Consider the following 16,253-nt stretch of genomic DNA (forward strand, 5'->3'; position numbering starts at 1 on the left):
CCACTTCACCCCTAGATCCCTTTTATCCCAGGCAGGGGAGGGAAGAAACGCTCCCATTGGGGTGCTGGGCAGAAGGTGGTGGGGGGAGTAATGTCCTCAGGTGCATGGAGAGTCCCTCTGGCTTTATAGTAATGAACTCTGGCAGGCAATTGCAGATGTTCCCACAGAGAGGGCTCTTCATGCCCTTTTTGACACACATGCCATAGGTTCACTATCATGGACCTAGGAAAAATCTCCCCCTTGTAACCCTAACTCTCTTGACCGATGACTACCCTGCCTGCCTTGACAACTATTTCAAGAGGGGCAGAAGCCATTTTCCATTTACAATTTGCTACTCCAGACTTTTTTTTCTCCACTTTCTCCTCCTCCTTTTCCTCATCAAGAATTTTGCCTCTTTGTGAGCACACTTATGTAAACTCTTGCTTTCCATTTTCCTTTTCCAATTTTCTTCCCTTTAAGAATGTAAGTTTTTTATGAAGATAGATCTTTTCACATTTGCTTGTCATTATATCCTCAATATTTAGAATCTTGGAACAAAGTAAGAACTTAAACAATTTATCTCTCTATTTTTGCTACTCTACCAATAGCTGGAAGAATCTTAAAAATCATGTTGTGATCCTAGTGCAAATATTAATAATAAGGAAATGAGTCTTGATCGATGGCCCAGGTTAAACTCAGTGGAATTTTGCATCATATATGGGAGAGGGTGGGGTTAGGGGAGGGAAGGAGCATAAGTCTTGTAACCATGGAAAATTATTCTAAATCATCTAATTAAATAAAATTTAATTTAAAAAAATCATGTGATGTCTCAAATACTGTTATTATCTGTATATTTATTTGTAACATGGAGCAGAGAATTAGTTTGTGGGAGCACTTTCTTGTAGTGGGGGCTTTTTCTTGTTTACATTAGCAAAAATTTAAGTAGAAAAAATGGAATGAATCTAATTATGTAAACCTCTTTGTAAACTTTAAAGTGCCATATAAATTCTAGTTATTATTAATTATGCTTTTTATTCAGTTGGTAACTTCCCTTTTTATTTTGCATGCAGGACCACTGCCTGGGAAGACTTTGTAATAGTTTCTCATGCTGCCTTGAAAGATATCTACAATTTTCTTTCTGCTTTTATAAAAAATGGAAGTCAAACTAGAAGAATATACAGTGTGTGATAAATTGATATATTTTTCATTACTTGAGAACGTGGGCTATTTTCTCTCCTTTATATTTAGCTGTTTTGGCTTTGAACCTTTGCACTTCAATCAAAGTGTAATTTTGAAGAAAGACTGTGTCTTAAGTTTTATTGAAGACTCAGCTATGTTTTCTTTCTCAGTGACTACGCCAAAAGTAAATATCCTGGCAATAGAAAACTTGCTGCTTGCATTTGTCTTAAGTGCCTGATGACCATAGGCTTAATTTCCCAACAATTCCATAGAAATGATGTGCAAATTTTTCTGGAAGGTGTGAAAATGAGAAAACTCAATAATTGTTGTTGGTCAGTCCTTTAAGTCTTGCCATGTTCTTTATTGACCTCTTTTGATGTTTTCTTGGCAAATATACTAGAATGGTTTGCTATTGCTATCTTCAGCTCATTTTATAGATGAGAAAATAGAGGCAGAGTTCAGCGACTCATCTAGTGTCACACAGTTGGTAAATGTCTGAGATTGAATTTGGATTCAGATCTCCCTGATCTCATGCCTGACATTCTAGCTCAGTGTCCAAGAAAGGTTTCTCAATGACAGAAAAAAAAAGGTATTTCTACCACCATGGCGTGGCTGATTAATAAATGTTACAAATTCCAGCTAGACCCTGGGCAAGGGGATGTGTGTAGAGTCTCAGAGTGCCACCAGTGACAAAGTATTCTGGTATTTATGCCTTCAAGAGACCCTTACCTCTCTGTCCTTTTCTTACAGGCTCCATATTTCATCTTAAAATGATGTCAATAGACCCATTTCTGATCAGCGCCTACTGCACTGGGACAGGCAATGTCATAAATACTGCTATGATCTCTAATAACTGACTGCATGTTGGGCAAATGCATTTAGGTTTAGAAATATCCAAATTACCAGGCCATTTGCTGTATTTTTAATATGAAAGGCTCCAGGGAATCTATAAATACTCTAAACTCATACTTGCCATGGACAAATTTTACTTGTTGCTGAATTATTACTTGGCCTCTAAAAATCATTATCATCATTTGGCTCACTCAGAGAGGTAATTTACCTCATAGGGACAAGCACTTTACTCCCAAGGGGGAGTGTATTTTACTTGCCCTACTGTTCTCTAAGATTCAGACTATTTTTAATTGTTTCTTTAACATTGATAGCTTCCTTCAACTGGGGAGAGGCCTAATTGTCTTCTGCAAATACCAATCCAATGAAGTAATGTGATGTTTCGATTCAGAGCAATTAAGTTGCCACTTCAATTTTTGTTTGGGAATAGAAAATTATAATAAGAAAATTTGAAGACTCCCTTATAGCTCTATATTCATGTAGTCTCTAATTATATTCAGATTGTTTATTGACAGAAACTCTGCATCTTGAGAAGTCATTTATATCCATACCTTAAAGAAAGGAGTCATGAAGACATATACAAGTTATTTAGAAAAGCATAGTTCTTAAAGCAATACAGTGCTCTCCCTTGTTAGGGGATTAACATAGAAGAGAAAGTCAACCTATATTTTATTTCTTAGCAGCACATCACGGTTTGCTCTGTTTTAACCTTGGGGAAGTGGGGGAATATTTCTTTCCAAGGTCAGTTCTCATTCAGGAGGACAGCAATACATTGGAAAACATGATTGGGGGGGGGGGAAGACATGATGTTACCTTTATCTCCTTCCTATAATTTCATAGATCATATTTTTAAATTAATTATCTCCTCTGCATAGTTATGGACCTTAAACATTCTCCTTCTTTACCTTAATACATCCTAAATGTGAAAGTTGGTGCCTTGAACACAACAGGAGACAGTTCTTATTCCCAGACACAGATGCCAGACAACAAGAGTCCAAAAGCAGCATCTGACTCAGGCCTGACATGCTTTACAAGCTGTTGTTTTCATAGCTCTCTTGCTTTCCTGGGGACTGGTTGATTGTCCTGTTGATGCTTTCCCCATTGATTCCTGTTTCCTCAGTGTGATGCTCTTCCAGGGAGAAATATGGGCTTGAGCAGATTGTTCCTAATGAGGGCACTCTGCAAAGCTCTTTGAAAGAAAAAGAAGTGTGGAGAGGCAGGGAGGGATAGTCAGGGATGCTCTGAATGGCTTGTTTAATCTGCCTTTTCTATTAATCTACATGCTGCAGAGGCTCTTCCCTTAAGGGGCTTGTAATGCTAGAGTTAAGGTTGTTTGTCCAGCTTACCATCCCTTTATTATTGGATTCCTCAAATCTACCCTTTTCCCTGGATTAAATAAGAGATTACTATCTTTCTTACTGTTTTTCTTCCTCTCTTCCTTTCTTTCTGCCTTTCCTTCCTTCTTCCCCTTATTCTTTTTCTAATTTTTCTTTCTTTCTCTTTTTTTTTAATCAGAAAAATCTCACTTGTTAAAGGTATTTATGATCTGTTCTTAGTGGCTCACTAAAATCTCACTCGATTGAATATGTTTTAAAAGTGTTTTCATAGTCAATTGTTTTCATTTTTTTTCTGTGAACTATGTAAGAAGTCCACCTCGGGTTTAGATTTTACTATTTTTAAAAGTTGGACTCAGTACATCCAAAAGAGAGTTCTTTTCCCAACAGGCCCAGTGCTGAGCAAGATACAGTAACAAGTGACTTACTGGATTTGATTCTTTTTTATTTATTTTAGAGCATTACAGATGCACTCCAAAGACAAGCCATCAGTTAGCAATGACAGCAAACATGAAAATGCAGAAGAATAAATTGCACTTTAATTTTTTCTCGACTAAGTATAGACATCTATCATAACTAATGCACTTATAATAGCATAGCACTTTTCCCCCCATGTAGTAATCTCATCTATTTTGCTATGTCTTAAACCTAATTAGAAGCAACAATCCTGGCAGTTATAAGAAAGGCAATATTTCTTTTGACCAAGGTATGTAGAATTCAGAGCAATTAAAGTTATGGCAAAGTTTATGCAAGAACAGAGAAATCATATCTTTGCTAAATAGTCTGTGAAGTCCTCCCACTTTTGGTGCCTAATTACTGGTGTCAGGCTTGTAATAGCGGCATCTGTGCACACTCAACAGTCTAATGGGCAGCTCCTACAGGACTAATGAATTTTAATTGATGGGGTTTAGCGTGGCTTTGGGTCTCTCTCTCGTGTCGAGGAAGCGATGCCCTTCTGCTCTCTTGTCCCAAGTGAGCTGGCTCTCTGCTAGGGGAGCTTATAGGTACAGATGGTCAACAAAAGGTAAAGAATGCCTGGACTCTCTGGCTATCGGTTTCTTTTCAGCAATGTTAAAGCCTGCATTACTAATCAGCTTCCCTCTTCTGCCCAGACTCTCCTCTTCATCCTATACCCAAGCCCAGTTAATGGTAACCACTCTTTGTCCAATGGACAAGCCAAGTCTGATTTGATTCAAAACATCCCTTTCTACCTAGCGAATGAGGCTTGGGTTATTCCAGTTGTCCACTTTCCATGGGTCATTTTCAAAACAGATGGTTCTTTCTTTGAGAGAGGGGCTAGGGGAAGGGGAGCAAGGCTGAAACCTTTCTGTGTCATCGTTGTTATCATCTGAAATGGAAAGAAAAATCCTTGAGTACAATGGAGCGAAATGATGGATCACCCGTGTGTTACCTGAATGCTTGTGGTGCATCCTGCATAGAACTGTTATCAGTTTTATTCTGTTTAGCTTTTCATAAATAGCACATTTAGACTTCAGAGTTTCCTGCGAGTGCCCTTAGCTCTCCTGTGATAAGGAGTCAGGTATATAGTAAAGAATAAATGAAATGATGTAAAGCTTTCACTGCAGTGAGTTTAACAATACTTGAATCATTTTGCCTTGTTACTAAAGAGACTATTTGAAAATCATTTGCTACAGCGGCAGAACTCGGGTTGCTGTGTGCAAAGCAAACTCTGCAAAAGACTCTGTGACTTCCAGTCTTCAGTGCTCAATATATCAGAGACTGGCCACAGGACAGAAATGACAGGGTCAATCCTAGGTTTATAGGAAACAGGAAATTGGCCACCCCCTGCTGGCCAATTAACACAAGCAGCTTGGCCTTGCTTTTTAAATCAGTCACTTGCCTGCCGGCTTGCCCATCCAAAGGGAGCAATTTCAAAGTAATAATGAGGATGTGTTAATTGTGAGTCAGAGTACAGTGTAATGGTCATTTGGTCTTTTTGCACTGGGAGAGAGATGGGGAGAGAGAGAGAGAGAGAGGGAGAGAGAGAGAGAGAAAGAGAGAGAAAGAGAGAGAGAGAGAGAGAGAAAGAGAGAGAGAGACAGAGAGAGAGAGAGAGAGAGAGAGAGAGAGAGAGAGAGAGAGAGAGAGAGAGAGAGAGAGAGAGAGAGAGAGAGAGAGAGAGAGAGAGAGGGAGGGAGAGAGAGAGAGAGAAAGAGAGAGAGAGAGAAAGAGAGAGAGAGAGAGAAAAAGAGAGAGAGAGAGGGAGGGAGAGAGAGAGAGAGAGGAAGGGAGGAAGGAAGGGAGGAAGGGAGAGAGGGAGAGGGAAAGGTAGACAGACCACAGAGATGGGGAGAGAGACAGAGAGAGAGAGAGAGACACAGAAAGAGAGAAGAGGAGGAAGGGAGAGAGGATATTTTTACTGTCTTAAAACAATATTCTAGTGTTGGTTTCTAGGCAACAAAAATAACACATGCACACATAAACTCTTATAAAGACCACCCCCCGAATAAAATATATGCTTTTGCCTGTCAATTCATGTTTCATCGCATATTGTGTAATGACATATTTCTAAATCTTTGCCTTTATTTTTTTAAGCTTAAAGATAAATGTGGCATGCTCTATATTTGATACTTAGAAAGAACTACTTTAAAAGCTATCAAATTAAATTCTCTTAAATATAAATGATGTCCAACCCTACCCATATCACAGAAGTAAAACCTAGGCCCTCCTAGGATGTATGTCTGTTCTTAGGAACAGAGGTAAAACAAAGACATAAAATAGACAACATTTTCCAATAGACCAATGACTGCATATAAAGAAACTCTAAAGGTATATGATGTATGGATGTGTGTATGTTTTTACATGTACATGTGTGTGCTGTTGTATGTGTTCATGTGTTTGTCATGTAAAATCCATCCCACCATGCTCAGGAATGAGATGAGCTAACCTATAGGGCACTGTGGGAGTATAATGGTGCAGTAAAACCAAAACTCACACCTTGCAGTCCAGATTCTGAATCTGCTCATTCAGGCAAACAAAGGAAAATCCCCTAAATCATGAAGAAATAAACTGAAGTGAGAGACATGTAGCGAATAGTACCTAAAAAGAAATATAGTCATATCAAAAGTGTAAAAAAACCTTGGATGAAAAGAAAAATGTCCTGGGTGCAGGCATTATAAGAATCTATATATACACATATTATGTATATAATAAATTAAATAAGAGATGGAAGATCAAGAAGTTAGAAAAGAAAAAAAATTAATTGAAATTAATGTTTAAAAGAAAACATGCTAAATTTTACCTAAGAAGTAATCACTCAGAAAATTTGAATAAGCCAAGGAGAAAAGCATGATTAAATGAAACAAGAGGTACTCTATGAAAATAGATTTAAAAAGCAGAAGAAATATATGTATGTCTGTATCATCTAAAACAACCAGAAAAAGTGGTCAAGATAATTTAAGAATTATTGTTTTATTTGAAAATTTGGGCCACAAGATATTCTTGGATATCATATTATAAGAAATTTTGAATTACAAGTGCTCAAACATCCTAGAACCAAAGGGCACAGTGAAAATATAAAGAATCCACTAGTCACCTCCTGAAAGAAACTGCAAAATGAAAATTCCCTGGGACATCATAGCCCAAATCTAGAGCTTTCAGGACAAAGAAAAACAATACAAGCAGCCAAAATGAAAGATCTAAGAGATCAGAGTAAAGATAGTACAGTAGTTGAAAGTTACCACATTAGAGGAAAGAAGGATTTGTAATGTATTCCAAAAACAAAAAATAAATACTTAAAATCAATGCTAACTAATCTACCAAAACTAAATATAAACTTATAATAGGGGTGGGGAGGAAAACAACTAAGATTTAATGAAATAGAAGATTTCTAAACATTCTGGAATGGAAATTCAAATTGAATATATATATATATATATATATATATATTTAATTGAAGAGCATATGTAAAATAAAGAGAAATTACATGTTCAATTGAAAGGAAATGTGTGGAGATTAATTAATTATGGACTAATAGGAGAATAAGCATGAAATATATTTTCTCATAAAATAGTGATTGCTGTCTTACAACACTTCTCAGTCACACACCCTTGTACCTCTTCCTTTATATTTCCCCTTTGAATTTAATGTATTTCTTAATCACAGTATCTTTATTCTCTCCGTCTCTTTACCCTTTCCTCTCCCTTGCCCTTCTATCTCTTTTTCTTTCTTCATTCACCGTTTCTTCCATGTTTAAATACTGTTCATGTTATAAATCTATTATGTAATAATGATTTTACTTCCCTTCTTCCTGTTTTCTTCTCTAACACAGTGCCTTCTTTCTCAATTTCTATCTTATCCTGATAGACTAAAATTACTCATAGGCTCCTGAGAAAATATTTGTTTCTTACTTTATTAGAATATTGCAGCTCATCTCCTCATAGTTCCTTTAAATAAACAAATTTGTCTACCTTTTCATATTTTACTTTGCTCTTGAATTTTTTTTTTGTTATAAGGTTTTCTAAGTTTTCATATCTTTATTAAGAAGTCTTGGAAATACTCTATTTCATTAAAGGCCCCTTTGTCCCCTCTGTAGTGTATTTTTCTAAATATGTAATTTTAGTAGTTTAGTAGTTTAGTTTAGTAAGTTGTTACTTTTCCCCTTTTGTAAAATAGCATTTACAAGTCCTCATCTTTTTTAAGCAGCAACTAAAAAGTCTTATATGATCTTGACATAGGCTTCTTTGTCCTAGAATGCTTTCTTTTTTGTTGCTTTTGGAATTTTTTTCCCTTGACCAGGAAGCCTTGAAATTGGGTTGTGACATTCCTGAATATTTTCAATATGATATAGCATTTAGGAGGATATTTTGGGATTCTTTTTTTTCCTACCTTGCCCTCTGATTCCAATGCTTCTGGCCAATTATCATTTAAATTTCTTGAAATACTTGTAAGCTGAGTGACTCAGTGGATGAAAAGTCAAGCCTAAAGTCAGGAGGACTTGGGTTCGATTTTGGCCTCAGATTCATCCTAGCCATGTGACCCTGGGACAAGTCATTTAAACCCCAATTTCCTAGCCCTTAACTCTTCTGTCTTGAAACCAATAATTAGTGGCAATTCTAAGTCATAAGATAAGGGTTTAAAAATTAAAAAAAAACAACACTTTTATTTAGATGCTTTGGGTGCATTTTTGCAGCAGATTACTTTGATAAGCTCTCATATCCCTAATATGAATAGGAAAAAAATCAAATTTCTTATAGGATCCACTCCACAATTGATAAATGGTCAACAATATTGAGCAGAATTTTCAAAGGAAAAATATTCCACGTATTAAGAACCATGTGAAAAACCCTCTAAATCACTAAAATCAGAGACTATAATTAAAACAATTATGAGGGTCTAGCTCACCCCTATCAGATTGACATAGATAACAAGAGGATAATGACAAATGTACTAATGTTAAAATATTGGAGAAAAATCACACTAGTACATTACTGATGAAGATCTTAATTGATCTGATCATTCTGGAACGCAATTTGTAACTGTGCCCCAAAAGTCACTATCCTTTTATTCAGCTTTTCAGCAACTAAGCCTATACCCAAAAGAGATCAAAGAAAGAAAAAGACATACATACATTAAAAGTTTATGATGATTCTTTCATATTAGCACTGAACTAGAAAACAAAGAGGTTCCTACCTATTGGGGAATAGTGAAACAAATTATGGTAATGTGAAATTACATCTTGAGAAATGATGAAATAGAAGACATATGTATGGATACAGCCTTAACTGAGTAAATTAGGAGAAAAATGTATAAAATGAAAATAACATTTTGAAGGAAAAAAACAAAACTTTAAAAGCCCTTTAGTCACTGCAATGAAAAATGGTGATTCTAGAACACCAAACCTACACATGCTACTCAACTCTTTCTTGATATAGAAAAGTAACAGACTTAAAATGCAGAATGAGACATACTGTTTTGGACATGGAAAATGTAAAAGTTAGTTTTATAGGATAATGTGTACTTGTTCCGGTGGTGGTTCTTTTTATTTTTTAGTCAATTACAAAGTAGACTGTAAAAATAAATGCATAGAAAATATATATTTTAAATACAAAAGGAGAAAAAAAGATTGGAAATATAAATATATAGTTTATATTCAGTGTTTAGCATAATCCTTGGCACAAAGCAGGTTCTTAATCAAATATTTGTTAAATGACTAAAAGATGACCAAAACTAGAATACTCATTATTAGGAGGTTTCTGGAATGATGGGAACATTGATAAATCATTCATGATGTAATGAATTGATTTGCCTATTCTAGAAAGTGGCTAAAATGTTCTTGCACTTTGCTAGACACATCCCAAGGACGTTATTATTTTTGTTAAAAGTTTCCATATTCATGAAGATATTAATGGCAGCATTTTTTGTGGCTAAATAAATTGTGGTAAATGGAAGCATTGGAATAATACTGTCCTAAGAGAAACAACAAGTATGATAAGAATAGTAAAGCATGAAAATACTTCCATTATCTGATGCAAAGTGAAGTTTGCAGAACAAAGAAAATAATTTACATTATCACTTCACCAACCTAAATGCAAATAACTTTAAAAAAAAAAGAATGGTTATAAGTGATGAGAGACAGATGAGTACTAACTCATTTTTATTTGCTTTTTACAAAACTCAATATGTAGAAATAGATCCAGGCATATATGTTAAAATTATTTATAGCTGTCCTTTTTGTTTTAGGGGAAAAAAAGCCAGAAACTTCTTAGGTGCCCATCAATTGGGGAATAACTAAACAAACTGTGTTTTAGGAAGGAAATAGAATATTATTATGTTATGTTGTTGCTATTCATCTTTCATTGTCAATAAAGGGTGATGTCTTGACCTGGATTAGATTTAAATAAGATAGAATTGCAGAAAATTATTAGCTTCATTTTTGTCTTCTAGTCATCAAAGTCCAGTTGCAAGACAAAAGTCAGGAGGATGGAGTGGATGATTTTGGAGTTTTAAATGTCTGGTCATCCACCTGTGCTTTTGACTTCTCACCCAACTCTCACCTGTGGCTCTAAGAAGCTGTAAGGCATGCATCAGCCACTTCCTGGTAAATCACCTCAGCAGATGGGCTAAACCAAGCTGAGTAACTGACAGGTGTAAAGCCAATGATGAATTAGGGTGATGTCTAACCTAAGCAAGCATATTGTACCATAAGAGATGATGAAAGCAGCATATTCAGAGAAAACTGAGAGGACTTACATTAATTGATGCAGTTTGAAATCAAAACTAAGAGAATAAATTTTTTTAAAATTACTACAATATTATAAAAGAAAAGATGTATAAAAGCTTTAAGAATGCAATCAATTCAATAATAAATCTTAGCTTAAGAAGGTTGATGATGAAGCATGCTTACCATTTCCTGTCAGAGAAGTGATTAATTAGGGACCAGAATTTGATTTATCTTGGACTACATGTTCATTACAAAGGAAAGCTGGTGGTGAGGAAAATATTTACAAGATTAGAAGAAAGGAAACAAATATTTAATAAGTACTTACTATGTGCCAGCCACTGTCCTAAGAACTTTAAAAATATTAATGTTTAATAAGGAAAAAAACTTATACAAGAATATTCATAGCTGCGCTCTTTGTGGTGGCCAAAAATTGGAAAACGAGGGGATGCCCTTCAATTGGAGAATGGCTGAACAAATTGTGGTATATATTGGTGATGGAATACTATTGTGCTAAAAGGAATAATAAAGTGGAGGAATTCCATGTGAGATGGAATGACCTCCAGGAACTGATGCAGAGTAAGAGGAGCAGAACCAGAAGAACATTGTACACAGAAACTGATACACTGTGGTACAATCCAATGTAATGGACTTCTCTACTAGCAGCAATGCAATGATCCAGGACAATTCTGAGGGACTTATGAGAATGAATGCTATCCACATTCAGAGGAAAAACTGTGGGAGTAGAAACACAGAAAAAAAGCAACTGCTTCAATACATGGGTTGAGGCGATATGGCTGGGGATGTAGACTCTAAATGAACATCCTAATGCAAACACCAACAACATGGAAATATGTTTTGATCAAGGACACAAGTAATACCCAATAAAATTGCGTATCAGCTGTGGGAAGGGGAGGGGGAGGGGAGGGAGGGAACTAATATAATTCTTGTAACCAAGGAATAATGTTCTAAATTGACTAAACAAATTAACTTAAATTTTAAAAATTAAAAAAAAAATTAAAAATATTATCTTGTTTAATACTCAAAACAACCTTGGGTAGGTTCAGTTATTATCTCAATTTTAGAATGGGGGTAAATGAAGGATAGAGGTTAGATGATTTTCCTAGGTTCAACTTGCTAGGATGGTCTAAGGTTGGGTTTACACTCACATTTTCCTGACTCCAGGCTGAATGCTCTATCTACTGTGCTACCCAGGAATAGTGACAGTAATAACAAATTTGAAAAGAAAAAAAATATATGATCATTTACTTTGCCAATTCTTTGCCTTTAATGCACACCTACATGTACACATGTAAGAGCATATATACACACAAAAGCATAGATAATATACTCATGTGTGTACACATATGTGCAAATATAAGTATGCCTATATCCATATATGTGGCATGTGCATATATGTCTCATAAAAGAGAAAAAGGAAATTCAGAGGGGGACCAGAGAAGGAAGGCGATAGTGGCAAAATGTTAAATTTTTTTTACTTAATTATAAAAAGTAGAAAAATAGAGAAAAATATTTTATGGCTCCAAAATCTGAACAAATTCTAGATGTTATTTAAACAAGCCAAAGATAATACTCTCTACTGATTTTTTGTTTTTGTCCATCAGCAGCTTCTTCACATGAACTTAATCCATGGTCTCTCAGCTGGAGTGATTCCTTTTTTAATTACTTATTTTTAATTTGTATTTTCTTTCTGGATTCTATATCAATACAATTTTAAATATTTTTCCATACATTTTGCAAATCATGATTTCTCTTCATTCCCTCCTTCTCCCCACTGCCTCCTCACCCTCCACATGAAATATATATTTTCACATAATACATGTTTCCTTGTTCAACATATTATGAAACAAGATACATATTGCTTTCCTTAGAGAAAAATTCACAGAGGAAATAAAGTGAAGAATGGTATGTTTCAATCTGCTATGTTCTTTCTAGGGAGGTGGATCTCCTTTTTCATCATCAGTCCCTTGGAGTTGTCCTGGATCCTTGTCTTAGTGATAATAGTTAAGTCATTCAAAGTTGATCATCACACAATATTATTTTTATGGAGTTCTTCCTTTTGAACGAAGTCCATTTCAGCTTTCTCTATCTCCCCAGCCCAGTTATTCTCAAGAAAGTTCAACAAAATTGACTAGCTCCTAAACTCTTCTGTAAGTCATTTATTAACATGTCTAGCCTCTCTGTTAAAGAAAAGAATTGCATTCCTTTCTGTCTTTGATAAGAATTGCATGTCAGAAGTGTAATACCTTCTCGCAAAGTTTTATGTTATCATATTTTTAATCCTGCTCTTTGCTACGAGACCATTAAATATTGAATTTCATTAAAATACTATTCAAAATGCTAGACTTAGAAGGATAGATTTGAACAATAGAGGATTGGATGAGATTAAGATGTTTAGCATTGTTAATATTTGGAATTATACATAGCTGGAAAGGGATAAAAAAGCAAATTGGTATGGTGGACTATGTGCAGTTGGCACCTAAATGATACAGTTTTAATGTAAACTAAGAATGTTTCAAACACGCAAATAAAATATTCAAAAATAAATGGTTGAAAATTCTTTTTAGTCATAGTGCGGTTGCTAACCCACATCTTGAAACTTGTTTCTTTTAAGCCCCTTACAAGTGATTGAAAATGCCACAATGTTCTCAAACTATTCAATAAATATTTATAGACCATCAAAAATGTACAAGGACCCATATTAGGTACTGGGGAAATAAAAGATAATTAAAATATTGTCTCCACCATCAATGAATTTACAATGTGGTAGGAAAATTAAGGCATGCACACACACCCCAAAAGTAAAACAAAGTACCAAGGGAGTGTAATTTTTTAAAAAATGTATATATTTTGGGAAAAAGGAGAATTCATTTCCAACTAGAGGAGCAGGCAAGGATATTCTGTGGTGGGAGAAATGATTCCTCCTGTGAAGAAGAGTTAGGAGGAATGATGAGGGTCAGTAGCAAAGTAAGGAAGACCTGAATGAAAATCCTGCCTCAAACATTCACTTACTGTGTCACTCTAAACAAATCATTTAAACTTGTTCTGTCTCAGATACTTCATTTGTAAAATGGGGATGTGTGGGGTGGAAATTGAGAGGACCTTGGAAATTTCTAGGTTCACCCTCTTTTACCACTTATTAAAAAATATGACCTTGGAAATCAATCATTTAAAATATAAAGCTTTATAGAAAGAGAGTGATGTGGAAAGGGGTACCATCTCAGGTCATGGACCCAAAGCAGATGCCCAAAAATTCACAGAAAAATCCCTTACTTATAGGAGAATTCCTACATAATCTAGTCTCTCAGAAGGGATTACAACATTTCCCAATAGTTGGAGACAATGTTGAATAGTTCTAAATTGACTTTACCAGGACTGCATTCAAACTTATTAACATCTTCAAGAAATTGGAGAATAGCTTCACAATGGATGCATCCAAGTATCCAAGTAAATCAATATTTTAAAGAAATGACCAGGAGGTTAGAGGCAGATACAAAGGGGGGGGGTATAGCTCACAACTGGATTATCTGGGAGGGGCTACAAAGATACAATAGGAGAGTCTTCTAGGACATAAGGGTACTCAAGATTGGTACTTAAGATTTGGTCAGGAGTACCTCTGGAATCTAACACCATCAGCCTGGGATTCCTGCCCAGCGTAATTTCCAGACAGAATCACATAAAGCTGCAAAGCTTTTTATAAGAATGGAACGTGGGGGAGGAACAACCTTTAGATATTAATTTTTAATGACTTGAAAATACACTAATTTCTCACTTCGCACAGGGATAATAATAGTACCTATCTCCTAGGGTTGTTGAAAAGATCAAATGAGGTAACAGGTAAAGCACTTGAAAACAATTGACAGCACTGTCTAAATTCTAGCCATCATTATTATTGTTGTTGTTATTATAATTTAGGCTTTATCTATCAGTGACTAAAGCATAATAGAAATTAAAATAATTAGACTTGAGGAGGTGAAAGAATTATAATTCAGTGTTACATATGACATCAAAGCAGATGCTTCTGAGAATGATCCTTGGCTTTGAAAGGTTAGATCTTGCCCTACTTTTTCCTGACTTCATCTCTGACTGTTTTCCAATATGCATATCCTACAGTCTTATCAAACTAGATTGTTTGCAATTTCCCACCTTGGTCCTGTGCTTTACCATTTCTAGACTTTCTTAAGCATTTTTGCCTTCCTAGAATGCTGCTACTGCACTCTGAAATTCTAGTCCTCCTTAATGTCTTCTCAGCCCAAACTAAACTCTTCATTTGAATTTCCATATCAACCATATAATAGTATCAACTGGAAATCTGCAGACCCCAATATTGCCCCTGTCCCATGAGAGTTCACTTCGAGGGAGGTCTCAGACTCACCAGTTTCAGGCTGAACAATAGACCTTAAAGTGCTTGTTATCCTAGCTTAGATGGGGCTAGCCCATCCAATCAAATGTCAAGTACCCGTTTAGTCTTAAAAGTTACCCCCATTATTTCAGAGATATCCCCAAGAAGACTAAACCTGTAAGGGGTAAAATTTATGGTTGGACTGATATATTTTGAGTTGGTTGCCAGGGATTTAATGACTAAATCCCAATGAATTGCTTAAGTCAGAATGGCTTTAGGTATTTTATTTACAACAGAGAGAAGAAATTAAGGAAATGAGAGAGAGAGAGAGAGAGAGAGAGAGAGAGAGAGAGAGAGAGAGAGAGAGAGAGAGAGAGAGAGAGAGAGAAAGAGAGCGAGAGCTGCTCCAGCATGGTCTGAATCAGGTAAAAATTCAGAGGCCCCAGACAAGTGGTGGTGGTGGTGGTGGTAGAGGATGAAATTTAACATGGCTTTCAGCCACAAGACGTCCTCCAAGATGAGGGGTCTCTCCAGAGACTAGTGACTCCAGAAAAGCCAAGAAAAGGGAGTAACCATTTTCACTCACAACATGGCAGTCCAAGGGGAAGCAGTCTGAGATTTCAAGACCCAGCTCCTCCAAAGTCAAGTTCCAAGGCGAAGATCTCACAGGAAGTGACCACATAATGTAAAGGCAGTTCTTTGTGTCACTTCCTTTGTCTTACATATCCCAATGGTGGCTTAAACTTGGCTTTGGATTGCCCAGAGAGGCAGTCAGTTGTTTCTGATTTGTCACTTGCTATCACACATGGGTCATAGACCACAGACCTTCCTCCCCCACAATTAATCCTTAAGTGGGGGTGTATACCTTCCTGGTGGCTAAAATTCTAAAGAATAAGTAGGGTGTAGTTAAACTGAATTTCACACTGTGCAGGAACGCTCCTTTTAGTATCCATTGTAAGTAGACCATTCCCTGATACCCCAGCCTCTGGCTAAGGTTTATTTCCCAAGCCTGCTTACAACCTGTCAGTATAAACTGAAGTTCTCATTTTTTGTAGCCATGGGAATGTCAATCCATCATACTTCCAGGTCCTTAACTCCCCCAAAGATATATAAGTTCCCCAAAGGTACCCCCCCCCAAAAAAGGTTCCCCCATTTCTATTGTTCTTCAGAAGATCATATAGAGTGGTGATCCTCTCAGAGATACTATTGCCAGAGTGCCAGAGCCTTTGGCTCTCTGTAGTGGTCAAATATTGAACACTTTCTCTTTCCTGATTAATGACTTGTTTTTTCTGACTACTTTAGTAGTTATGTGTTTTCCCCAAGTTAACAATAGTTATTTCACAAAGAAGATGACCTATCTTTTTGCTGC

At 36.0% G+C, this 16,253-nt stretch overlaps 1 long non-coding RNA gene across 1 annotated transcript; it reads right to left on the minus strand.

Moving 5' to 3' along the window:
- Positions 1–2,504: 2,504 nt before the first annotated feature.
- Positions 2,505–15,546, minus strand: LOC103099547 (uncharacterized). The gene is made up of 3 exons (XR_008913989.1): positions 15,471–15,546; positions 4,553–4,689; positions 2,505–3,196 (listed from the first exon to the last, which is right to left on the minus strand). It is a non-coding gene; the product is annotated as an uncharacterized LOC103099547 (long non-coding RNA).
- Between the last annotated feature and the right edge of the window lie 707 nt (positions 15,547–16,253).

This window comes from Monodelphis domestica, chromosome 8, assembly GCF_027887165.1.
Source record: "Monodelphis domestica isolate mMonDom1 chromosome 8, mMonDom1.pri, whole genome shotgun sequence".
Lineage (NCBI taxonomy): Eukaryota > Metazoa > Chordata > Mammalia > Didelphimorphia > Didelphidae > Monodelphis > Monodelphis domestica.